Source organism: Rhinolophus sinicus, chromosome 17, assembly GCF_057876585.1.
Source record: "Rhinolophus sinicus isolate RSI-liver-muscle chromosome 17, RSI-T2T, whole genome shotgun sequence".
Lineage (NCBI taxonomy): Eukaryota > Metazoa > Chordata > Mammalia > Chiroptera > Rhinolophidae > Rhinolophus > Rhinolophus sinicus.
In genome coordinates this window covers 29,049,492-29,076,089 of record NC_142517.1, presented here as the reverse complement: position 1 = coordinate 29,076,089, position 26,598 = coordinate 29,049,492, and the positions used below count along the sequence as shown (strand labels likewise).

At 37.6% G+C, this 26,598-nt stretch overlaps 1 protein-coding gene and 1 pseudogene across 3 annotated transcripts in view; both read right to left on the bottom strand.

The window, feature by feature from the left end:
* SCHIP1 (schwannomin interacting protein 1) overlaps positions 1–26,598 on the bottom strand; it is a 670,730-nt gene that overhangs the window by 329,081 nt on the left and 315,051 nt on the right. The window lies entirely within an intron of this gene.
* Positions 20,418–21,275, bottom strand: LOC109447490 (heterogeneous nuclear ribonucleoproteins C1/C2-like; annotated as a pseudogene).

Here is a 26,598-nt window from a genome sequence, read left to right as displayed (position 1 = left end):
GGCTAGCATGGCCACATATTTGATGCAAGTGCACTTACCCACATCTTGTCAGTAAGAAAGCTGGCTTTGATCACTGTTTGTCTGATCTCTATAACTCGGTTAGAAATTTGGGGGGAGAATAAGAAATGTCCTTTATGGTCCTTCACCCCGCTCTCATTGCCAACACTATAATCACCTATTCGGCTCACCTATACGCAAACAACATGACAGCCATTTAGTAGTCTCCCCTCCACATCTGCCCCCTTTGCGCGATATATTACAGACAAACCTAAATCCTGCATTTCACCCGGTTCCCGTCTCCCCAGAAGTCACCAGTATCACGAGGTTGGTACGCCTTTATCCCATGCAAATTTGAGACCAGATTAGTGGTTGGCTACAAGATTTTTTCCCCCTTTTGTAATTTCATGTGAACTCCATTATTAAGTCTGTTTTCTCAAATTCGCATTTATTGGCTTTCCACAAACTGAAACTTTTCTTTATTCAATTTGTTAGTGGAAATAATCAGTGGAAGGGACAGTGACTTGATGGACGGCTAAAGTTTGAAAAGGATCATTATCAGGAGACCTGAGCCAAAACTTGCTCTGTGACTATGAATAGGTCAGACTCTCACTCAGTTTTCTCATCTGTAGAATGAGCAGCCCTGCATCCATGACACTAGTTTATTGCGTCCGTGTCAGAACCAAATAATCACGTATGTGAAATGCTTTAGAAAACATGAAGTGCTACTGATGTGACTAGTTTTTCAAATGAATTGATATAATAATTAGGAAAAACAGAAAGCAGGTAGTATACTCCTCTTATGTGGTAATTAAATTTTAGAATTGCTTTTCTAAATGGCACAATTCAAAAAGAACAAAGTATCACTTTGTTATAGCACATGGTTTACTGGTAGAAACTTCTAAGAAGCATATGGTATTTGTATGTACTGTGAGAATATACCGAAGTAATTAATACATCGATGGCAGCCCGTAGTCTTGTGCCATACTTTAAATGCTGGCACCATTTATTTGGTTATCCTGGTCAGGTGGTAATTAGACATCTCCACTGTGTTCTTTATCAGCAGCAAAAAGTGAATGTGTTTTTTGGGAAAATGATAAGGTTTGGGATGGGAGGAGTTTATAAAGTGCATCTGCCCTAAATTAATAAAGTTATAGAATTCTTTTCATTTCCAAACTTTAAAATCAGGCAATTATTTACCATAGTTTTTAATAGATGAAGAAATAAGTGTCCCCAACTGGGGGCCAACAAGCTGTGAGAAGTCACAGCGATAGGTGGGAACAAGTCAGAACTCGATGTCACAGTCCATGAGTTTCTGGTTTGAAAACTGATCAAACAGCACAGCTTCATCCTCAAAGAGCAAAACATCACTTTGTCCTGGCCCCAGATTGCTGAGGTTTTCCAGGAAAACACCAAGTGTACAGACTCTGTTTTTCTATAAAATCCTAAACTATATAATCACATAAATGCTTGTGTATATCTCTATCAAGAGCAACGCTAATAATCTATTGATTAAAAGACTTATTGGAAAAAATTAAAGATCTAATTATGACTGGGACCTGGGATAGCCTACACAAGTAGCCCATCTTTTAATTTGTAAATAAAAAATTCAATACATTGAATATGTGATAAAATTATGAAAAATGGGGTTGAGGGGGATCCCCAAATCATATTTTGCTTTTTAGGTGAATATTCTACCACTAGAAAGCTGCTAACACTTTGTAACTTATTAGCAGATTCTGGGGTCAATAACATCAAAAGACCAGAGTGTTTTTCTCTTTAGGGCATGAAATAATAATACCTGGTTTCAAGGAGGCAAGGATGTCTGATGTAGTCAGTAAGCTAAATAGGTAAGGAATGTCAACAATATAAATCCTAACACAAGTGAGTCCTGGAGAGAACAGTCTGAAATGTCCTGCCATGTATCTGAGGTCCTGAGTATTCTAGGGGAAAAGAAAATGCTTTCCCCTGGAACAAAACACATATTCTGCGAGTGACACTTCATGTATATCCATTTGTTACTTTGCAATCAGAACATCCAAACTGAATACAGGGGCAGTCTGGTGTGATGGCAAGCACCGGCGAGACGCTTCAGGATTTCAGTTCTACTTCAGGTCCTTCCATGAACTATTTGACTCTTGGCAAATCCCTTTCCTTCTCTGGGAATCACTTTTTTAAATCTCTAAAATGAGGCGAGAAACAAAACAAGACTGACAAGCATGGGATTGACAAAATGATTGAATCTGTGTCTTATTATGCCGATGTCTCAAAACGAGAAACCTGCGTACAGAACAAGTGTAAGCTCCTTAGCTTCCCTGGGACTCAGTTTCCTCATGTATAGAATGAATGCAGCGATACTCACTGGATTACTGTGATAGTTACGTAATATTAGGTATGTAAAACACCTAACACTTGTCACATGCTACATATTTAGAAACTGGTAGCTATGATGATTACACTGTGCTAGATGATTTGAATACCCCAGTGGTTCACAAACTTTAGCATGCATCAAAGTCACTTGGAGGTGGGGCTAGAGAGTGTGCACTTCTAACAAATTCCCAGGGGATGCTGACGCTGCTGGTCCAGGGACCTCCACACTTTGAGAACCACTGCTTCGTTTCATCTAATCTTCAGCACAGCCCTCTGTTATAGATAGTATTACTTCCACAGAGAGGTTAAGTAACAAATCCCAGGTCCAACAGCTGGTGAGCACTTTCACTTGTGATAGAAAATTCTTTAAATATAACTTTTTAACATGAATGATACCCTATTAGTGATATATATATTTTTTATTTTCTAAGAATCTTTCCTTAAATATTTGAATGCTTTTGAAATTAGTATAGGCAAATTGATCAATGTCAAAGGAGCACACAGGTGGCCAGGCAGAGGAGTACACTGTAAAACAGTCATCATTCCTTGAGACTATATGACCTTACCTACGAGTAGAAAGTATCTGTATATGTCAGTATCATCTCAGTTGACTTGGCAACACCAAGCATATTTGCATGTCAACTTAAATGAGGATTCCTAAGGATTTCCTAATGACCTCAAAAATATCACAATCCGATGGGGCTTTGAAAGGAAAAGTTATTGCTTATGCAGAAGGAAGCCTGCCATACTACCCTAAGTAATGGAATTAAAGGCAGTAGAAATTGCGAAATTCTTTAGAGAAGAGCATAGTATTTTCAAAGCTGGGCCTGATTCATGCTCTGTGATGGTCTATCACTCAGGCACTGAGCATCTCTGTCAAAAACTTCCAGACTGCTTTGAAGAAAAGCTATTTAATACATGGTGTAATGCAGGAGAAGAAAGGAGAACTACACATTTAAGCAAAGAGGAAATGCAGACAGTATTTCGACACTTTTTCGGATGCCTAGAAATTAAAAGGCCAATCACAAGGATATTAAAAGTGGGACTGAGATTAGGGCCTGAGGTAGCTAAGCCATGTGTGAACCACACAAGATGCCCAGAGCACAGGACTCAGATGTACCTTGATTATGGAAGAGCAGACGAAGAAGACTCCGATCTCAATTATAAGGGTGTGAAATGGTACACGTAAATTGTAATGTTGGTTATTCGGTGACTACGTTAATATACTGTCTTTTTCCCCCAAAGAAGCCTGTAAAATAAGGTTGCGCTTTGCAACTGATGGCATTAAAGAAATATGGCATATATGTGCACCATAACTTATTGAGTCATTCTCCTGTTGTAATTTAGTAATTTGTAATTATTGCTATCCTGTCTCCCTGAAAATAAGACCTACCCGGACCATCAGCTCTAATGTGTCTTTTGGAGGAAAAATTACTATAAGACCCGGTATTATATTATATAAGACCCGGTCTTATTTTACAATAATATAAGACTTTATTAATATAAGTCTTATATAAATTTTTGCTCCAAAAGATGCATTAGAGCTGATGGCCCAGCTAGGTCTTATTTTCGGGGAAACACGGTATTATAAATAGGCCTTGATGTGAGCATACTGGTTCCTAAATACTTTTCTGTAACTGATAATTTCTTCAGGCAAACTGACTTAGACTTGAGGAAAGGGGGTTTTGAAGATATGTAGGTGGGAACACAACATCGTTCCTTTTCCCCAATGTTAAATGATGGACATTCTTGAATTTACACATAAAGAATCTATCACACTGCTGACTCTTCCTCCACCCAGCTCTGTGGGTTATTGCTTTAGGAAGGAGAAACCAGAGGCCAATTCTATTTCCTTTTCCTCTGACATTTATCTGAGTAAAATGATTAGATTATTTTTACTTAATCTTCCTAACCTTTTCTTTCTTTTGCAACCTGAAGCAATTTTCTCTCATAGTACAAGGAATTAATGGTTATTCTTCTTTTGCATCTTTTTCATATTCATGGCTAGAATTGCTGCCCTTTGAACAAGACAATTATTCCCTAAAAGACAGAAATGAGTTTACTTCCCCTATGATGCTGAAGTAATTGTATAAACAAAATTTTAGAATGCAAGTGAGAACAGCAAAATACAAAGAGTTGTTGGCAGAGTTAATTGGCTGATCTTATGTAGATCTAATTTGGGATGTCAATTGAATTTTTGAAAATCATTGCTTATTTCCTTTGAGAACTATTTATTGCTCTGTGTAATTTGAATGTATAATACATAGTTTGTTCACTTTTGCACTATATCTTGATTGAGAAAAACTATTTCTATTAGGGAGAGATAAAAAAAAAATATTTTGCATCAGTTTTCTATTCATCCAGTATTGGTTTAGAGAAAATAAACAGATGTAAAACGAGTACATAATGAATTGTCAGGTTTATCATTGTCAGGTTTTTCATTATTTCCTGACATTAGAGAGCCAGCAGTGGCGATGTGGGAAGAGTACTTTTAGGACGTGAGCTTTGTTCTGGGTTTTACCACTTGCTAGTTGAGACCTTTGCAAACTCAACTAACTTCTCCAGTCCTCAATTTTAAATGTGTAAAGCAATGTAATCAATAATAGTTTCTCCTCTACTCTCCCCTCCCCTCCCCTCCTGTTCTTTCTCTCTCTCCCTCCCTTCCCATCTTCTTGGTCTTCATTTTGCTTTTCTTTATCTTCTTTTAGAAGATAGTACGCTGGCTTCAAAAAGAGACAAACATTGTTTGGCATCTTAATTCTGCTATATGATGTCACTGGCAGTTTGTCTAACCCCTCTGCGCTCATTTCCTCCATCGTAACATGGTAATTATACATACTTGTAGGACGATTTTGAAGATAAGTGAGAGAGTCTATGTATGCAGCTGGTATGGCGTAGGCACATGGTAGGGCCTCAATATAAGCTAGCTGTTCACTCATAACGTGGGTGTGAAAAGCATTTAATAGAACATTTCTGTAAGTCCTTTCTCCTTATAAAGAGTGGTACAAACTTGAAATGTGGAAGGAGTTAAGCCCCGGATCATCTTGGTACATCTGACTCTCTTGAACGGGTAGTGCCTGGGGCTCAGCCCTGACACTGCTTTCCTTCTGCCTGCCAGAACTTGCAAAATGTCTACTTCCAAATTACTACTAATTTTAATAAGTTTATAAACGTATAAGTTAAATGGGACTTACTACTGAATAACTCCCTTGAAATTGAAATTCAGAATCCTACTTGGTAAAGTTGAGAAGTAACTTAAAAATCAGATTCTACACTTCTTCTTGGTGTAGGGTCACACCAACCTACTGAATCAACTCTCCTTCCCAGTATCTCTCTGTATAACTGGTCATTCTGCAGTTATCTTACAGATTAAAACCTAAAGACTGAGTTCTCTCACTCCCCCTGCAACACCCAAACCTTCCTCCTTTGGCGACTGCAGTATCAATCGTAGACAGAATTCATTTCCTCCCTATCCATGAAGACTCCCCTCGTACACCCACAACGTTGGTAGACTTTAATAGAACATCAATTCAATCTTAGGTTCATTATTTCCCCAGTGTTTATATTTTTATGTGTATACACTTGCATATTTACTTTAGCACTGACAAGTTGTAAGCACATCATAAATGTCAGTTGGGTAAATGACTGAATGAAGTTGAACAAAGTGCGTAAGTGTGCGTGTGTGCATGTGTGCGTGTGTTTGCGTGTGTGCGTGCGTGTGTTTGTGTGCGTGTGTGCGTGCATACATGCGTGCTGTCTGGTAACACATCTAGCTATAACAACTCATTTAATTACCCTTACTTCTGTTTTGTCTTCTTGATATTTCTTCCTTGTATATCAACTCATGGTACTCACAGATGTTGGTTATTATTTGAAAGTAAAAATTGTTTTATTTTTAAACCTGAAGCAGGTAAGATCCAAGATGTTTTAAAAAATTACCCCGAAATACATGAAAGCATTCTCATTGTAAAAGATTCAAATTATAAAGATTAGCTTAGCAAAATGCTGAAGGTCCTCTTCATACTCAACCCTTCCAGTTCCCAGAAGTAACCAGAGTTGACATCTGGTGTGCATCCTTCCAATCTCCTTTCTACAAAATTACAAATGTATATAAACATATAGAAATATACAGATTTTTCATATAAAGGAGACCACACCACGTGCATTCTTCTACCACCACTTTGTTCATTAACATGTGTTGGCAGTCTTTCTACTATCCTTGTACACACTGATCATGTTTTTCAGTGGGTATAGAATAATCTACAGTGTGGCTGTCTTGTACTTTACTTGCTCACTTCACTCATGATAAACTTTTAGTTTTTCCACTAACTTTTGGCTGCTATAAGCCATACGGCAGTGCTGAGCATTCATTGCACATGTGTGCACATAGGACTGATTCCTGGGCACGGATGCTGGTCATTGAGCATACACACTTAAAAGGTCGAGATGTGCCACCACATTGCTTTCCCCCAAAGCTTAGCCAATTATTTGTGCTCTTGTCAATAATTTTTTCAGAGAACCCAGAACAGGCATTTCCATTCTAATGAGGAAGATGGTTAATTATCTTCTCATCACAAGTTCTGACTGGATAAATTCAGTAATTGTATATATATATATGAGTGTGTGTGTGTGTACGTGCAATGCAATGAATTAGCACAAGGTGTTGGCCCTTTATATCAAATTTATATTACAAATCTCCTCAAATAAATAAATGTTTCCGATTCAGAGGTCTAATTTCATAGGAATACTAGTTCATAGAGACAGAGGGAGTGGACATGGGAAGAAGGAAATGGTAAGGCAAACATTTTGTTATTCATGAGTATCAACACTTCATTATTAGACAAAATTTAAAAAGAAAATACTCTAAAAGTATTGCATGATTAAAATAAAAGATGGAAAAGACTTTGTATCATGTATACAACATGTAAAATTAATCAGTGTTATGGCTTGCATTTTATCACTGCATACAGAGGAGCAAGGGCAATTAAAACATTACATTAACTCAACACTTATGAATTTGGGCAAGAAGCATGTACTGAAAAAGGGCCCTAGGGAAACATGGAGGCTTAGAATTATCTTTTTATTCAACATGTGCTCTATTACCTTGGGAACTCCAGAATCTATGACAAAACTCTCATAGCTAGGCTAATTACCTCAATAAGACCTACTTTATTTAAAAATAAATCCAAAGCAGATGCCAGGACTGGACCTGGTGACAAACATTTATCCTCCTCATGGTGATTTTATTTTCCTGTGGCATCGCACACTTGGTTCCTGCTCTCCACTTTGATGGTATCACAGGGAACCTGACGCTTGCCAAAAGCACGCAGTAGGATGCCTATTTTCTATGGGGCTGCTCCAGGCTTCTTTCTGTGCCCTTTCTCCGCAGCCATCTCATTTCCTCAGAGCTGCCAGTGCTTGCCCCTAGAGAGCCTTGTCATCTCTGCCCTGCTCAGACCCTCCCCTCCTTCATTCCCACATCCAATCCTCTCCCTTAACTTGAGCCAACATTCATTGACGCCTGCTCTGTGCTCAGCTTCCCGCATCATGCCAGGTCCTCGGATACAGGAAGAAAGCCCAATTTCCACTGCTAGGAAAATTTCAACTTAGTGGAATTTGCTAGAGTTAATTAGATAAATTTATTTAAGGTCAAGTGTTATGGAAGATAAAGTCTAACCAATAGGTCACTGACTCTATATAACACCCATAATATAGCAGGGACCTTAAAAGACTAAGTAATGTAAAAACTTAAGCCACTGGGTCAAGGCCAGTAGAGCACACTTTTTATTTTCCCTTGTGTTGAGGGCCACTTTTGTATCAAGAAGGTGACTCCATCTCCGTTTTGAGATTCCCTCAAGCAAACAACAATAGACACTTTTCTTACATGGGCTTATATCACTCAGACCTGTTATGGATGGTAACATTTATTTTCTGTATTTACGGCGCCAGTCTTGGTTTTATGTATTTGATTTATCTTTCCTTCTCAGGCCGAGAATTCATAGCAACACCTATGGCCTGTGTCAAGTTAGGCCAAACTTATTTGAATAGAATTTGTACTGTAGTCAAACGCTCCCCTCTTCACATTGAAGAAAGCAGCTGCAACCCCGAAATGCAGGGCTGCTGCTTGTTGCACGGCCTGCTGTACTCTGCTCAGCAGGATGTCCATGAACTGCAATATAGAGCCTTAGAATGGGGCCAGGCTGGTGTGGGGAATGTCTCTGGGGAGACAGACCTCTGGCCATGGACCCGAGGAAAGAGCTGCTGAGAGAAGTGTGTCAGCCTGGACACCTGAGGCAGCTGCACACCTCAGAAAAACAAAAGTGATTATACCAAACCAAACCAACCAAACCTCACCAGTAACTATAGTTATGAACTGCTTCTCTCAACTATAGACTCACATTCCCTTTTCCTGTAAGGAAAGCAAGGAAAGCAAACAGTACCTTACTCCACATGTAACAATACTGTACTGTTCACTTAAAAATTTAAGAGGGTAGATCTCATGTTATCTGTTCTTACTGTACACACACACACACACACAAGGAAGATAGTCTGCATCTCAGAATTACTTGAATTTTCAGTGCAAAGTCATCTTCTGAAACAACCTGCACAGACCTCTGCTTTGCTCGAGATACCACCAGCTCATTCTCACGGGCACACCATTCAGGAGCCCAGACCACCGTGGCAGACAGTGTCAGCTCCCCTTCTTCCTTACTACTAGAATCCCAATTTCATTTGGAACAATAATATGTTCAATTAAATAATCCCTTCAGACTCCCTTGCAGCTAGGGGTGGCTAAGTGACCGATCTCTGGTCTCTGACACACAAGTGGAAGTTGCTGTCCCACCACCCCCCTCTTCTTTCCTGGAATGTGTCTGCACAGGAACCATGAAGAATAAAGCTACACACTGAGGAAGAAGTACTAGGTAGACAGAAGGAGCCCATGTCTCCGATGGTGCTTTGGAGTGGCTGAGCCAGCTCTGGACTGCCTCCCCTGAGTCTTCTGTGTGAGTTCATTCCTTGTATGTTCAGTCTGGATTGCTGATACTCATTGCAGAAAGCAGATCCCTGATGCGGCCATTTTCCTTAAAGCAATGCCTTCTTTTGACATTGTGTGTCTGAGACTTTGAAATCATGAGAACTTGAAGTTCCAAACTTCATGGTACACACACCTGGAATTCCTGGGAAGTAGTAACTGGTGAAGGTTTCTGCAGGCTGCAGATGGCGGTTGTAGCAAGAGCTTACTGGCCCATCTTCCAGAAAATAGTAATGCCAAGGTTGGCAGCTCATAGTGCTACATAGATTACAGAATATTTCACAAAACAATTCATCTGCCATTTGTCAAGTCCCTACTAGGCATTGGAAACTTTATAGATGTTAACTCTAAATCCACATGGTAAGTCTACTGGTGGTGTTACGGTGCCTGTTTATCAACTAAAGAGACAGAAAGAGAGTAACTTTCTCAAGATCACAGAGCTAGTAAATGGAAGAGCTGAGATTCAAACCCTCTGTTGGATGCCAAAATCCATGCTCTCTCAGCAATGCAGCCCATAGTACATTACTTTATTTTCTCCTTATAACAAGTGCATAAGGTAATTATATTTCCCATTTTACCTAGAAGAAAGTGAGTGCCCAGAGAGATGTTTAGTTATAGGCCCAAAATGTCACAATCAATCACTTTATGTTCCAAAGCACCCCTCTTTCTACTCCACCAAAATGTAGCTCCTCAGAGATTTTTGGAATATTCCCTTCCACACACACTACTACTACTACTATTATTATTATTATTATTTAAAGATTTTATTGGGGAAGGGGAACAGGACTTTATTGGGGGAACTGTGTGTACTTCCAGGCCTTTTTTCCAAGTCAAGTTGTTGTCCTTTCAATCTTAGTTATGGAGGGTGCAGCTCAGCTCCAGGTCCAATCTTAGTTGCAGGGGGCAGAGCCCACCATCCTTTGTGGGACTTGAGGAGTCGAACCGGCAACCTTGTGGTTGAGAGGACGCATTCCAACCAACTGAGCCATCCGGGAACTCAGCGAACTCAGCGGCAGCTCAGCTCAAGGTGCCGTGTTCAATCTTAGTTGCAGGGGGCAGAGCCCACCATCCTTTGCGGGACTCGAGGAGTTGAACCGGCAACCTTGTGGTTGAGAGCCCACTGGCCCATGTGGGAATCGAACCGGCAGCCTTCGGAGTTAGGAGCATGGAGCTCTAACTGCCTGAGCCACAGGGCCGGCTCCCCACACACTAATATTTATTAAGTGCTTACTAGGTGCCTGGTACTATGTCTGTTACTCTTATTTTACAGATGAGGAAACTGACCCTCAGTGATGAAGTAATTATTCAAAGTCACGCAGAGGAGTAAGTGCGTGACTGGGGATCTGCACCCGGATGGCTGGCTCCTCAGACTTGCTCATCACCTCCCTGCCTCTCAGGCTCTACAATGCCGTTCTGAGATAATGGGGAGAAAGCTCAGTTACCCATAAAGTGTGAGGGAGTAGGGGAGAAAGTATTTCTTAAAATTTCATTGGAACCAAAGGTTGATTTTGAGGATTCGTCTCTGTTTGTCCGAGAGGGAATGCTGGAGCTTGTTCTTCAAGGTCAAATATACAAAGTACTGAAGACAGACAGCGCTGTGAAATTACTATCCACAACCTAGATGTAAAACGTACACTTAGTCTTTAAAAACCAAAAGGGAGAGGAGAACCCAACACACGGAAAAACTAAATGTTATCATCCTTAATAACCCAGCTTGGAAATTAATGAGCTGTAGGAATCAAAAGAGTCATTTTGCTTTGGCTCAGGCAGAAAACACTGATGGAATTCTGTTCCAATACATTGTAGAGCTTTGTAATTGTTTTCCTAAATGGTCAATAGTTTTAATTTGTATATAATATGTGATTTTAATCACCCTAGCAACTGTTTATGTAGGGTTTTTTTTCCCCCCACAGAATTTGCAACATGAGCAATATTTAATAAGAGCGTCTCATCTGATTTTTCAAAGAAGATAAATGCCTCTATTTAAAACAGAACTATTGTTTGGGTATATCGACAAAAAACAGAGAGGTCCCTTCACACCATACATGTATGATGACGTACCCACTCAGTTCCGATTCTGAGTTAGAAAAACTTCCTGGCATCACTTGGTCGTTGCCGTTTATGCTACTGGGGTTTTTGTCTGCATTTGGAAGACTCCGGCTAGCACGAGAAACTGAACCCTGGCCGTCACCGTCTATGCCACAGTAGGTCTAACAACACCAACTGCCTCTTTAACTGAATTTTCACTTTGCATCCAGTTTTAATGAGGCCATGTTGATATAGCCTAAGGGTGAAAATTAGAATATACTTTTAATAAAATCATAATAAATCTTTCATTTGTATTACATGTTTAAGAAATGAGGCAACCAGTTATTCGAATGCTCTGGTGACATATAATATGCATGAATCATAATCTTCAACTTATCAGAATACAATATAAAATAAACCCCTATGATTACGCCTGCTAGCATTTAATGTGGTTAGTGATTGGCTCTGGGGCCTCCACCACCCCAATTTTTAAATGCAGGAGGAAGTGGTGCTGTTTTGGAACTATCTTAGTTTACAGTATGCTCTGTAGGTACAATAGAAGTTAAACTCTTTTTATTTAATTGTGTGGGCTTTTGGGGAACATTGTAGACCAGTTGAAAAACCTGCTTTTTAAGATTCACTGCATAACAAAGTGACCCCACATTTGTATTTTTTGACTCCACTTACCAGATAACGATGGGGTTTTGCTGTACTCAGTAATAATAATGGTTACTATTTATTGAGCAACTACAAGGTGCAAGAACATTACAAACATATATGTATGTATGTATATGCTTACATGCATATATAACATATAAACATATATGGTTGTGTATATATTTACTGGAAATTATTTACATATATAAATCCATATACAGCCAAGCACACACAAGTACATCAAGACTGTCATTGATATAGAAGACAAGAATATGTATTTTAAAAATATTATCAACTTTATCACACATTTTACCTCTAACTCTAAATACCAATGTATCTGTTTAGTAGAAATAGCATGCAACAAGTTAAAAAATAGTTTATATTTTATGAGCTTCCTGGAAACTTTCGATTGTTCTTACTTCTCACACTGTTTTTTCCAGATTAAATTGAATTCTACCTAGACCCAGTTAAAATCATTATGTTAAGCAATCTTTTGTCTTTCAGTTAGAAATAATGGTAATAATAATAATAATAATAGTAATATATGAAGCACCTTTGATAGGGAAGGGGAAATAACAAGAACAATCTGAGTGCCCACAAAAGTGATTCCTACATTTGAATCACTTTAGGAAAAAGAAAATCCCCCTACACAGCTGCTTGGTTAATGGCTAGTGGAAAACTGTGGGCGCTGTGTCAGTGATCACCAAATTGCAGCTAAACTAATTGCTTGGGAGGCTGCTTTGAAGACAGATAACAATATATTGGTTAAATTTTATGGAAAGTTACAAATGGTGGAAGAGTCCTGACCTGCGCTTCCTTAAATCAACAAAGCAGTGCTGACCAGCGAGGTCCCTTGTCCCTCTCTCCCCTTTCTGTTCAGCCACTGCCCCTGAGACCACCACATGGCCATTTGTTCACTTGTCATTCCACAAAAATGTATTACTCACTGTTGGGCACTGCCAGAAATCTGACTGCAAGCCCTTTCCCATGTTGCTAACTCCTGCCCTGAGATGGGGCCTGGAGGGTGGAAGAGGCCATTTGGTCTTGGTGCTGACCCATACATGAATCACTCTCACATCGTAAATCATCGTGCATTTCAGAGGTAGGGGATGGGATTGGCATTTGGCTGTTTATGTCTTTCTCATTAATCCTTAGCATCCCTTCAAAATATAAACTATTTCTATGACTGACAAAGAAACACGTATTTATGTAAACTAGTTAATAAGAAATACGGTGGCCATAATTTCCCAGGGACTTAAAATTAGTGTCTGTGGGTCAGGGTACTCAACAGGATGATGAAATGCATAAGCCACATTCAGCCGAGTCTCTCTTGACTCCTATTGCATTTCACAGACTCCTTCAAGGCTTCAGTAGCTGGTTGTTAGAAGATTCTGGCTCAGGGCAACCTCAGAATTTAATTCTAAACTCTTTACAGTTAAGGACAGATTTTCTCTTTTTAAAAGCTATTCATGTTGTCTTTTGAAGGAAGGGCATGGGCAATAAATACAGGCAGGTGCGTTATTTTACCTAAGTGGGCAAGACAGACACAACGGCTTCATGAAGAAGCAGCAGGAGACGGGGGGAGGGAACACTGACATCCAGCTGACTCTCTTGTTGCCAACATTCCTTTCTCAAAGAATGTTTCTGTAACAACATCAAGATGAAATGTAATTTATGTAAAGACTCATGCACAATGCCTGACACCAGCAGGAACTTAATAAGTATTAGCGTTCTACTCTTTCATGGATCCCCCCATGCTTGCACCAATGTGTGCACACACACACACACACACACACACACACACACACACCACACTGCTGGAGCCAAAACTTAGCCCTCTGTCATTCAAGACATGCTGGCTGCCATTCTGCTCTTTTACAAATCATCCTCCCCGACCTCCATCTTATTTTGTCTCACTTTGCCCAATTTTCCAGAATTCCCTGGAGGGACTAATGGGGAGGACACCTCGTGCTTTCCTAATAGGCTATTAGGTTAAAAAGGGGGAAAAGGCATTATCTTTTTCTGTGATACAAAATAAACAAGTGATGTTAAGTGTAGTAATTACTGTTTTCTCAAATCACAGCATGCAGCCAAGTGCTTATAAAAGCCAGAGGCATGAATTGCATAGTGCTTTCTTCCCAGCTTCGCCTGCTACAGAATCAAAATAAGAGGCTACCCAGTCCCACCAAACTGACAGCTTCTCCTACCTCTCAGAGTCCACCTGTAGAAGAACAGGCTGCTGATAGTGTTGCTATATTTAGCAAATAAAAGTACAGGACTCCCAGTTAAGTTGGAATTTCAGATAAATAACATATACATGTATATGTATATATGTATACACACACACACACACACACACACACACACACATACACACACGAGTATATATACACCTATAATGTCCCAAGTATTATATGGAATATACTTATAGTAAAAGAAAATCTTTCTTTAACTGAAATTCCAGTTAAACTGGACATTTTGTATTTTATCTGAATCTGCAAGAACTAGACTACTAGGTTCACTCTGTCTTAGTGATCTTTTAAGAGCTCTGGCCTATGTCACCGAAAACATTTCTTAAAGGAAATAATTCACACGGAGGTAGCTCTCACACTTAGGGTACACAAGGATCATCCACAGGGCTTCTTACGAGACACTGTGCTGGACCCGCATCTCTAAAATTTCCGATGCAGTAGGTCTGGGGTGGGGCCGGGGGTTTGCTTTTCTAAGATCCCAGGTCATTACGCTGCTCATTATGGACACCAAGGTGCACTTTGTTTGCCCAGGTCATCGTGAACCAATCTTACACAATAAAAGACCTTGGACCACAAAACCCAATCTACTGGGGGCAGTTTGAATCTGAATCATGGATGCTTGGGATGATTTTTATCTCCTACACAAAAGCTGAGTCTTTTACTCCCCAGCTTTTCCTCTGAGCAGGAATACATGCCTTTTTTGTAGACATTTGTTTCAATTACCAGGAAATGGTGAGTTATTTCAAGCAGTCTTTATTGAATAGACAAACTTTTAAATTATGTTAATCACTTTTTTATCTGTTATCTTTTGCTCTATAGATCCTGTCAGCTGCCAAATCAGGACTGCTGGAGTCTAGTCCTTCTTTTACTAATCAGATTTCCATCCTAGAGACAAATGACGAACTTTCTTGGGCCTCAGTTTTCTCAGCTGTAAAATGCAGGTGGAGAGTTCAACTGACATTCAGGGAAATCCCACCTTTAAGTTATGGCTTATGTGTCTAAATATCCAGCGTAAAATGTAATCGAATCAAATAAAAAAAACTAGCCAATAGTTGCCTACTTATGAAAAATAAATTACTTGATTATTTAAGAGCTAAGCAACTTGTTTAACCACATACATACATGTTCAATCTGACCATAAGTGAGGGGAAAAAGGGACAGTCTTCTTGCAATACTGCAACATTTATGACATAAACGATACCATAAAGGCCATTCTACATCCTGAATAGAGAACCTGCTGTCTTTAGCTTTCTTGTAGATGCTCTACAACTATGCCTATGGAATCTGAGAAATTCAGCATTCCCTGACCCAGATTTTAGATGTTTTTTGAACTTTATTTTATCAAATGTTTCGGGTTTTTTTTCTGAGTTAACAAAGTATAATACATGAGAAAACTTGGAAAATTTAGAAAAATATAAAAGGGAACATACTATTCATTAGTAATCCTACTCTCTAATCACTGTTAAAACTTTAACATTAAATTCTAGTCTTTATTTTCAACTTTTTCTTATGTAAGTTTAGCATCGCATATAAAACTTGGCAATCTATTTTTCTGGCTTAACATGATAATAACGTGTGTAGATTTCCTTATGCTTTTAAAGCCTTTGTAAACATCACTTTAAAACTTGCTGCGTAATAACCCATTATATATATTTATCATAATTCATGACAATTACTCTACTACTTTATGTTGGAACTTTAGGAAAGGTCAGTTTCTTCATAAATAGGTCTAGTTTTTGTTCTGTTTTTGGTGGCACAGTCTATGCATCATAGTGAATATCTGTAGCTTAAATGAAAATTAAAACCACTGAACCTGCTCTTGTAAAACCTTGTTGTACCCAGCTATTCAGAACCTCTGTCAACCAAAGGCAGATCGCTCCCCAACCACAAATGAGAAGCCCTCCATAAGAAAATCTTCAGTTGAGGAATTTTAGACCTTGCAGAAAAAATTGAGATGGGGGATGGAGATTAAAGGCATTATAAATATTGAAGACAATAAATTTAAGCCTTATGATTTCAAGATCGTATCAATGGCGTGCTACAGATTGTAAATTAATGCTAGTGAGTACAATATAACCAATTTTGATTTATCAACTCTTGACTGCCTTGACACATTTGGATTCTTCCTTGAAGTCTCATAAAAATGCCTGTAAAGTTATTTTGTGTTGTCACTAGTGGGCTTCCCACTGAGAGGCATAGTTGTTCTTCTCTGACTGTCCCTTCAACCCAAGATGCTTTTGAGTTTTTCTCCGTCTGAGCTGTTAACTTGCAGAGGTTTCTTACGTCCTACCCAGGCCCCAGGTGGCAGCTTCAAGGCACAGTCTCTGGCTTACACAGCTCATCACCTGCCTTCCTACAGATGCAGAAGTGTGGATCCTGCCCAGGTTTACTTGCCCACAGCTGCCTTGATTTTTTCCAAGACCTTACTATATAAAAGTTTCAACTCCTGCCATAACTTTTGTCTTACTTCTTATTTCTATTCCCAGCTCTCAAATTCTTCTTTTCCTAATCACCTCCAACTGGAGTGACTCCCAGATAATGGAACAGCATTTTGAAGTTTCCAAAAAGAGATGCACAAGGGGCCACGTATATGAAAAGATTAAGAACAGGAAACTCAAGAGATGAGTACTAGGTATTAGGAGAGAGATTCTATATTTGTCAGCATGAAACTTTTAAGAGAAAATAAAACCAGTAATAAGTTCCTATCAAGGCTTATTTTTATTGAAATGTAATTTAAATACCATAAAATTCACTCTTTTAAAGTATACAATTCCTCGGTGTTTAGTACAGTCATAGAGTTGCAACCATCACCACTAATTCTAGAATATTTTCTTACCTCCCCCGCCAAAGCCTGTACTCATTAGCAATAATTTCCCACTCCTCCCTTTCCCCAGCCCCTGACAACCACTGATCTACTTTGTATCTATGGATTTGCCTATCGTGGACATTTCATACAAATGGAATCATACAATACGTGGTTTATCTGTATTAGTGCAATGTTTTCCAGGTTTCTCCATGTTGTAACATGTACCAGTACTTCATTCCTCTTTTGTGACTGAATAATATTTCATTGTCTGAAATATCACATTTTGTTTATCCATTCATCATTTGGTGGACATTTGGGTTGTTCCTACATTTTATCTACGAATCATGCTGCCATGAACATTAGTGTACAAGATTTTGTATGGATATACGAGTATGTTTTCTAATCTGTTGGTTATAAACTCAGGAGTGAAATTGCTGGGTCGTATGTTTGACTTCTCGAGGAACTGCCAAACTGTTGTCCAAAGCAGCTGCATCGTTTTACATTCCTACGAGCAATGTATGAAGGTTCCAATTTGTCTGCCTCCCCGTGATTTTTTTTTAAAATTATAGCCAGCTTAGTGGTATGAAATGGCATCTCACAGTGTTCAAGGTTTTATTTGAAAAGTAATGGTCAAAAGACATCTCACAATGGGCAAAGGACACATTCAATTGGATTAGCTGCACTGGAGGTCTCTGACTGTTGTACCTCAGGAGCCATATTTAGTCAGTGGATGGGTTTCTTTGAGCCATTAGGTGGGACATGAATTCTCTAGTTCTTCACATGCATTAGAGCCTCCCTCCCCGACTCATCCAACATCTGGCTGGATTCACTCCTTTGTATTACCTGCCTGGCTACTGTGGGCCTGAGTTTGGGACTTATCTATACTTTTCATTTCTGTATCTTGACATCTTTATTCTATTATCGTTATGCCACTGAAACTGGATATAGTTTAGAAAGATTTTGAAATGAGTTATGGAGATTAAGCTTTCTGAAATTCAAAACTTAACCAATATTCTTCATTCATAGGATAATCTATTGAATCAGAGCCTTAAAACACCTCCTCCAATTATAGTGTGTTGGCACATCATTTTGGGGATTTCCAAGGCATACTGAACAAAGACCACCAGGAACACACTTACAGAAACAGTCTATTTTCCTTTTCAGGAATCTTGAGGTTTTCTATGAAATGGCCAGAAAAAAATGCAAAGCTGAAATCTCATTTATAAAATCAAATTACTGAGGCATTAGAGGCTCTTTATGAACTTGGACATTTTGGTTTTGTATCTATAATAACAGAACTCTAGGATATCAAACAGATAGTGGAGACTAATGATTACCGAAAAAATGCTTCAAAGGAGATCAATACACTTAATAAGAGAAAAGAAATAGCCCATTTTCAGAGTGAATCAGTGTGCATCAGAAACCAGACACTTTTTATTTAGAGACAATTTTAGCCTGCATTTTGCAATAAGAGGCTAAACTCTAAAGACAATTGGGGTGGGACAGAAGGAGGGAATTAAATTATTCACGAAGAAAATAATCTTTTCAAGATAGGTTATATAAACTACTTAGCATTTGAAATATCTAGCCATACCAGCTTCTTCTTGATTTCAGCAAGTCTCTATTTGAAATTCAGTAAGTGGATAAATCCAAAGTAAAATGTCTGCAAACCCAAATGCTTTATCCACTCAATGTTTATGAATTTTCAGATTTTTGATGTTTTGGTGGGGTTTGTTTTAGTTTTGTCTAAATGTTTAGAATCTTGCAGTCATATTTCCTGTAGGGCAGATTTCAGGGCATTAGAAACTTCTGTTCCCAAATTCAATAAAAATAGGTTTTCAGCACCAGACACACTGCAAAAATTGTACAGGGAAATTGTATAGCGGAATTTACTTTTAAGAATTAATAGGATTTCCCAAAGGATATATTTTTCCCGTCAAACCTAATCCTCATGATCAAAAACTATCACTCCAAGTAATTCTTTATGATTTCTTCTATTCACGTGTTTCTAAGCTTATTCTTACATATCCTCCAGGGTATCTTTTATTACAGGAATTGCCGGCTTTCCTGACCAAAAAAAAAAAAAAAAAAAAAAAAGCAGAAAAAAACGTGCTTTACATTTAGATGACAAAGTAAAAGAGTCACTGTTTTTTCTTTTTCTAGTGGTACTTTAAAATATATGTGCAATTTTTATAATCTTGATTCCCCCCCAGTTGCAGCCTAAAGCACTGATAGCAAATTGCCTCATCTTTTTCAATAACTGGCAATAAATCACACAATTTTAGTCAATATTGTTTTTTTTTCTTTCTTCAAATTCCTGGTTTAATAAAGCCATGTTTATTTTGAGAACAAAGGTCCCAAACATCAGGCTGTTCACAAAAATAACCCACAAAAATAACTTTAGAAAACAAACCTTAAGACTATTATACTAATTATTTTCCTAGAGGATGCATTTGACATGCCAACTATCATTCACAAAAATACATTGTGACATATACCCCACATTCTACGTGGGGTAAAACACACATACCTCTAACTCAAAGCTATTGTCAGGTGCTACTCAACTAATGGATTACCTTTGCAGTTAGGGAAGCAACTAACTATTGAGCTCATGTATGAATGGAAAGAACTGTACTCCCTGCACAACAACAGATTATTCTGGAGACAGTTTATTAAAAATGCTACATCCTTTTTATTGGTAAGTCATAAAGAGGTATCAAAATTGAAAGCAAAAATTACAGGGTAAGACTTGACATAACTACTAGGAGTGTCAACGAAAGTGAAGATGGAACTACCGTGTTTCCCCGAAAATATGACCTAGCTGGACAATCAGATCTAATTGGAACAAAAATTAATATACAACCCGGTATTATATTATATTATATTAACCGGTATTATATTAACCGGTATATATTATATTATTATATTATATTATATTATATTATATTATATTATATTATATTATATTATATTATATTATATTATATTATATTATATTATATATCTGGTCTTATATTATAGTAAAATAAGACCAGGTTTTATACTAATTTTTGCTCCAAAAGACGCATTACAGCTGATTGTCCGGCTAGGTCTTATTTTCGGGGAAACACGGTAGGTGCAGGGCAATATGAATGAATCACACGGGAAGGACAGGATGGGGAGAGCAGTGAGCATGTGCTGAAGATACTACGGGAGAGGATCTGGTGAAAAGTTTGATCTTAGACAAGCACCCGGGTAAAGAAATGAGACAAGATTTCGAAACCCCACTGTGTGTTTAAGGGTCACCCTCACCATTGGCTCTGTCTCTGTCATCCTCTCCTTCCTCAGCCTCTTTTTCATCATTGTCGACCAACTCCAGCTGGTCGTCCCCTCATCTTCATTATCATCATCACCCAGTAGGTCCCGCTCCTCAGCAGAGTCAGCTGCACCCCAGTCAGATTCCATCCTCACACCCGTTTCATCTTTCTTTTGGGAGCTGCTGCTCTGCTCCTCTTCTGAGTTATTCTTCATCTCTCCTTGTGTGCTCTGTTCCTTTTCAATTTTTTCCAGGTTTCTGAGTAGAGAATGCACTTTGCATTTTATCTGGGCCAATTCCTTCTTGATGGTCTGAAGGTCCTCTCCTTTCAACTTTCTAGACTTGGAAGAACAGTCTCGCTGTCCACTCTTAGAATTGAAGCCACTTTTGCGCCTCCCTGAGGTGTTTCCTGAAACGCGCTGGGTTTGGAGGGCACTACAGCCCGAGCAGTCGGGGGAGGAGGACACGTGCAGGGTACCTGCACTGTCAGAACAATCCCGTTGCAAGTCATAGTCCAAGTCAAAAGAGGAGCTGTACAACTCCGCTGCCGATTGTTTCACACCTGCTTTTCCTCCGTCCACTCTTGGCTCTGCAGCCAGATTAATACCTGAAACCTGGCCAGCAATCCTTCTGCCATCCTCTCCTGTCGCAGCAGCTCGGGAATTCTCTCCTTCACGTACTGAACGAAGGCAAAGCCATTATGGACAGAGCAACCCACAATTTTGCCATATTTTGAGAAGACTGCCTCCACATCAGAGATCTCTTGACTACAAGAGTATTGAGATTCCCACTGAATACACAGGAGTTTATGGAGCGAGGGTCTGTCTTGTCGGCCATTGTCTTTGATGATAAGGTTCCTCACAAAACCAAAAAACCGTGGGGGGAAGGGAGATGAGATTTGATTCTGAACCTCCTACTCGTCCTGGTTTGAGGTGGAGAAGTGACTACTCCTGGAGGTTGGGAACATGGCAGCAGCTGTTCTGCTTTTGTCTCTTCACAAAACGGCCTAGTCAACACTGTTCCGATGGACTTGAATACGTAATTTAGCCTATAGCCTCACATAAAACTGGTATATCTGTTGCAAATGGACCTCGGGCAATATGTTTTTTATTGAGCTCATTGAGAAAAAAAGAACCACTTCAGATAGTCTTTCTATTTTTCTACGTGATACAAAATAATGACCATGCACTGGGACCTGTGAATCAGGGTTCTCGCAACCTGTTGTGTCACGATGTAGGTGAAGCTGAGAGGACCAAACATTTAACTCAGCTGCATCACAACTCACAGGATATACGTGGTATTGAGTCTAACTGACTTCAGAGGGAGACCTAATCAAAAACCAGGAGAGCCCTTCCTGTCCCCCGCTGCCCCCCGCACCCTCCTAGCCCCCCAAAACTCAGGCAGCGCACACACTGGCTTTCCTGCAGGTCAGGCCAGAAGCACTGGTGGATCCTTCAGCCTTGGGGCCTGTGGGCAGTTCCTTCATTCTCCTTCACACTGTCCATTCCTTCCCCTGAAGACTTTAAGTACCTCCAATGAAAACATTTATAAAGTGCATGTTTAACTAAGAATCTTACAGAAAGATTGCAAATAAAAGTCACTGGTACTATTAACACAATTACAGCCTAACACAACAATATCCACTTGTGTCTTTCAGAGAGTACAGCACACTGAGGCAATAGAGGATAACAGTTAAGAGATTGCCTGTGTTCAAACACTGGCAATTGCACTCAATAGCTGTGTGTCTTTGGGAAAATTACTTAACCTCTCTGTAGCACAAATTTCTAATTGACAAAGTGGAAGTCATGGAGTTGTGAGTATTCAATGAGCTAATATACATAAAGATTTTATAATACTGCCCAGCACAGTGTGAGCTGTATAAGCACTTGCTGTTATCCTTAAGCAGTGTTTTCTGTCTTTTTTCTCTACTACATAACTCTTTGAAAATGTAGTTGAGTAGATAATATGCATACAATGTTGTATTATGCTTGTTTCACTTAAGATCATAACAATTACTTCCCATGCTGTTTTATAGTTTGCATAATTAAAATTGCAATGACTGCATACTATTCTATCTAGTACAAGAGTTAACATTCAAATTGATTTCATTTCTCATCGTTATAAATAATGCTATAATGAATAGCTTTATGTTTTCCTTTATTTGAAATATTAATAAGATAAAAACAATGACCAGAAGAGGGAACACTTATATTTCAGAAGTGTCTTTCTGAATGAGATGTACAATTTTCACTACCAGCAGCAAGAAAAGAGCTCGTAGATGTTACTGTACACATAACAGAATAGCATGCTATGATCAAAATAATGTGCATTTTAATATTGATCATATGAAAATACTTCCATAAGATTGTTTTGTTATATTTACATTCTTATGGATGATGTAATTAAGTGTTTTGCACAATTATATATTGTAGGATAGCAAGCATATAATTTTTTGCTATATTTTCTGGGAATAACTTCTATTTACACATTGTTTTTCTAAAATTTTATTTATATGGGGATATATGTCCTAGACAGTGGATCTATTTTTGTCATTTATTTATAATAATTCTAAATTTTTTAAATCTTGGCAAATGATTTTATTTTTTTTAGATTTGATACTGATTATGTAAAAATCTGTATGAAACTTATTCGATTGTATGTGACGTATAAACCTAAATTTAAAAAGTATTCACCAGTTAGTATTCTATAACAATTTGCTGAAGATTCTTTCTTATTTTGGTGAAAGCTCTTCTTACCATATATTTAATTATCACGTACAATGGGGTTGACGTTGTGGTTCTATCTTCTCTACTAGTGGTCTGTCTATCCTATAAACAAGCCATTGCTTTAATTCTTTTGCTTTCAAATACATTTTAATATCTTGTAGCACTAGAGGCAAACAATTCCTTTCCAGGAGAGACTTTCAATGGTTCACTATTTTTGAAAGTGTGTGTATGTGTTTTGTTATTTATTTAGGCATAACTCAGATACAGCAAAATTCACCCTTTCTAGGTATATAGTACTATAAATTTGGAAAAACTTACATAGTCAAATAACCAGCACCACGCCAAAAAGTTCTTTTGTGCCTTTGTAGGCAATTTCCTCCCTCCACCCCTAGTTCCAGGCAACCATTGGTTTGAAATCTTCCCCTATAGTGTTGCCTTTTCCAGAATATCATATAAATGAAATAATATATTATGTAAGGCTTTTTAACTTGAGCATAATATTATTGAGATTCATCCATTTTGTTGTACGAATCAGTACTTTGTCCCTTTTTAATTGATGAGTAGTATTTGTATTATACAGATGTACCACAATTTATTTATCCATTCACCAGCTGGTGGACATTTGGGTTGTTTACAGCCTTTGGCAATTGGGAATAATGTTGTTACAAACATTTGCATCTTAGGTTTTGTGTAGAAAACCGTTCCTTCTCCAGCTGAATTTTCAAAATACATTGTAGAGGTCCAACAAGAATCTTATCAGGAATTTGATTGGTATTAAATTCTCTCTCTTTCTCCTCCCTCCATGTCCTCATTACATATATATATATATATATATATATATATATATATATATATATATATATGGAGAGAGAGAGAGAGAGGAGAAAGAAAGAATACACACACATACAGAGGGTACCAAAAAATGTATACACATTTTAAGAAAGGAAAAAACTGTGTTAAAATTGTAATACTCAATATATACTGATAACAAAAGATGAATACAAGTCATGTGTATACATTTTTTTGGCACCCCTGGTTTGTGTGTGTGTGTGTGTTTGTGTGTGTGTGTGTGTGTGTGTATGATTCTTTTGGCATTTAGTCTTCTCAACCAGGAAAATAATTCATGGGTCTTCTATTTCTCAAATTCTTATTTTACTGTGTGTGTATACACGTGCACATGTGCAGGTTTCTTCACATCAAATATACATTTTAAACCTAAGATTGTTATTGGTTACATTATAATTTTGTTGCTAATGTGAACAAGATATTTTTAAAATGACACTTTCAAATAGTGATTGCAGAAAATACAAATATCATTGATTTTCGTATGTTTACCTTGTATTCAGCTACTTGTCTGAATTATTTATCATGTCAGATGGTCATTTGCTTACATGTTTGAGTTATCTATGTATATAGTCATGCCACCTTTCTCTTCTTTTCTAGAATATAACACTGCTATTTCTGTTACATGTTTTTGATTTGATAGTATTTTGGAAATCTTGTTCAATGTAATAATAGCAACCATAATCATTTTTGTTTTGTTTCTGATTTTGATGAAAATAATGATGGTAGTTCATGATTCATTATAATGTTAACTAAGTTTATAATTTTAAGTATCTTTTTTTACTATTTTTCAATGTCTTCAGGAAGGACGGTGTTAAATTTTATCAATTCATTTGTTGCATCTATTGATGATCATGTGGGTTTTCTTTCATATTTAACAAGTGGATGTAGTATTATATGTAAGTGTTTCATTATATTGAACTATCCTTTCATTACTAGAATAAAACCTACTTGGCCATGTTATATTACTATTTGACTGTGTGTTGAACTCTTTTGACTAGTATTTAATTTAACAATTTAACATTTATGTTAATAAGATGAATTGGCTTGAATTTTTTGTGATACATTTTTGAGTTATCCAACTATATTTGCTTCATGGTTTGTATTGGGTAGTTTTTTTTCATACTATTCGTTCTGGAACAGTTTATGATAATACAGCAATCACCTATTTCTTGAATAAATGAAAGAATTAATGAGGGACTCTGTCAGAAGTGTTTTCGGGATTGCTTTGAGGGTGAGATATTTGCTTGCTAAAACCCTAAGCCGCTACACTTGGAACAATTGAGATCATGTTGATGGGAAGCTTCTGATGTAAATATGACCACTGATCACTAAAAGAATACATTATTTAATATAGTCTTAGGAGAAATGAGAGGAGAGAACTGCATAGAGTGGATTAAACTATTACTAGCTCACAGGTTCTCTATACAAGAGATTTAAAATGATTAGTTTGTTGAACATTCCACAATAACTCATCAAAATATCAGGTAACTGTGCTAGAAAGTCCATTAATTTAATTGTATAGTCAGGCATTTAAATGAAAAAGTTTGGTTAGCTTAATTGGCAAGACTTCCTAAAACAAAACACTTTTTTTCCTCTCCACAATTTTTTCTATTGTTAAGACATTGCTTTACACAGAATTACACATAACTATTTCTAATTATGAATTCCTATTTTTAAAGTTTTAGTTTCAAACAAATTTAAAAGGGTGTTGTTTTATTTATTCAGGAAAATTAAGATCAGCAACAGTTATTTTTTTTAAAAAAGTCTTCTAAGACAAAAACGTGGTGATTTTGTGTCATTTTTGGTTCTAAATATTAAAACTGCCAATGTGCGTGTATTGCTTGATCCCTCTATTTGACTTCCATGAATTTTACTTAAAAGGATAATCATATAAGTAGGCCAAAATGAAAGTACAAGTGTCATCACTGCAGCACTGTAGCACTTTTTTGTTTGTTTAAAACTGGAAACAACTAAAATTTCCATTAAAGAGTTTATTAAATTGTGTTAACATTTACACAATCAAATGTGATAAACCAATTTTAATATAATGAAGTTGTTCTTTGACATGTGAAGATATGTATGGTGTACTGTATTTTTTCCATAAAAAAATGAGATTACAAAAAGCACGTAAGATTATGATCTTGCTTAGATCAAAAGAGACAAAAAGACAGATATAGAAAGGTTTGGAAGGACTTTCACCGAAATATTAACAGAAGACTATATATTAACTGGAAGGTGATATTTTTTTGTGAGTTTTACTTTTCTTATTTTATTTTGTTTATTTATTAATTTTTATTTGAAGGAAATAAAAGAGGCAGAAAAGATGCCAACAAAGGACCCAGAAGAAATGGTTGAAAACATATTTTAAAACCTGGAGGAAATGTTAATATGGTAATTAATTAAGGAGAGAAAATGAAGGAGGATTTGCTAGAGTCATGTTTGAGGAGATGACTGCTATGTTATTGGCAGTTGTAATCCTCATTACCTCTAGTTTTATCTACCAACTAATAAAACCTTATTCCTCTAGTTCAAATCCTACCTCTTCTTTGAATAGTTGACTGATCATGCAATTCACCTGTAAAAACATT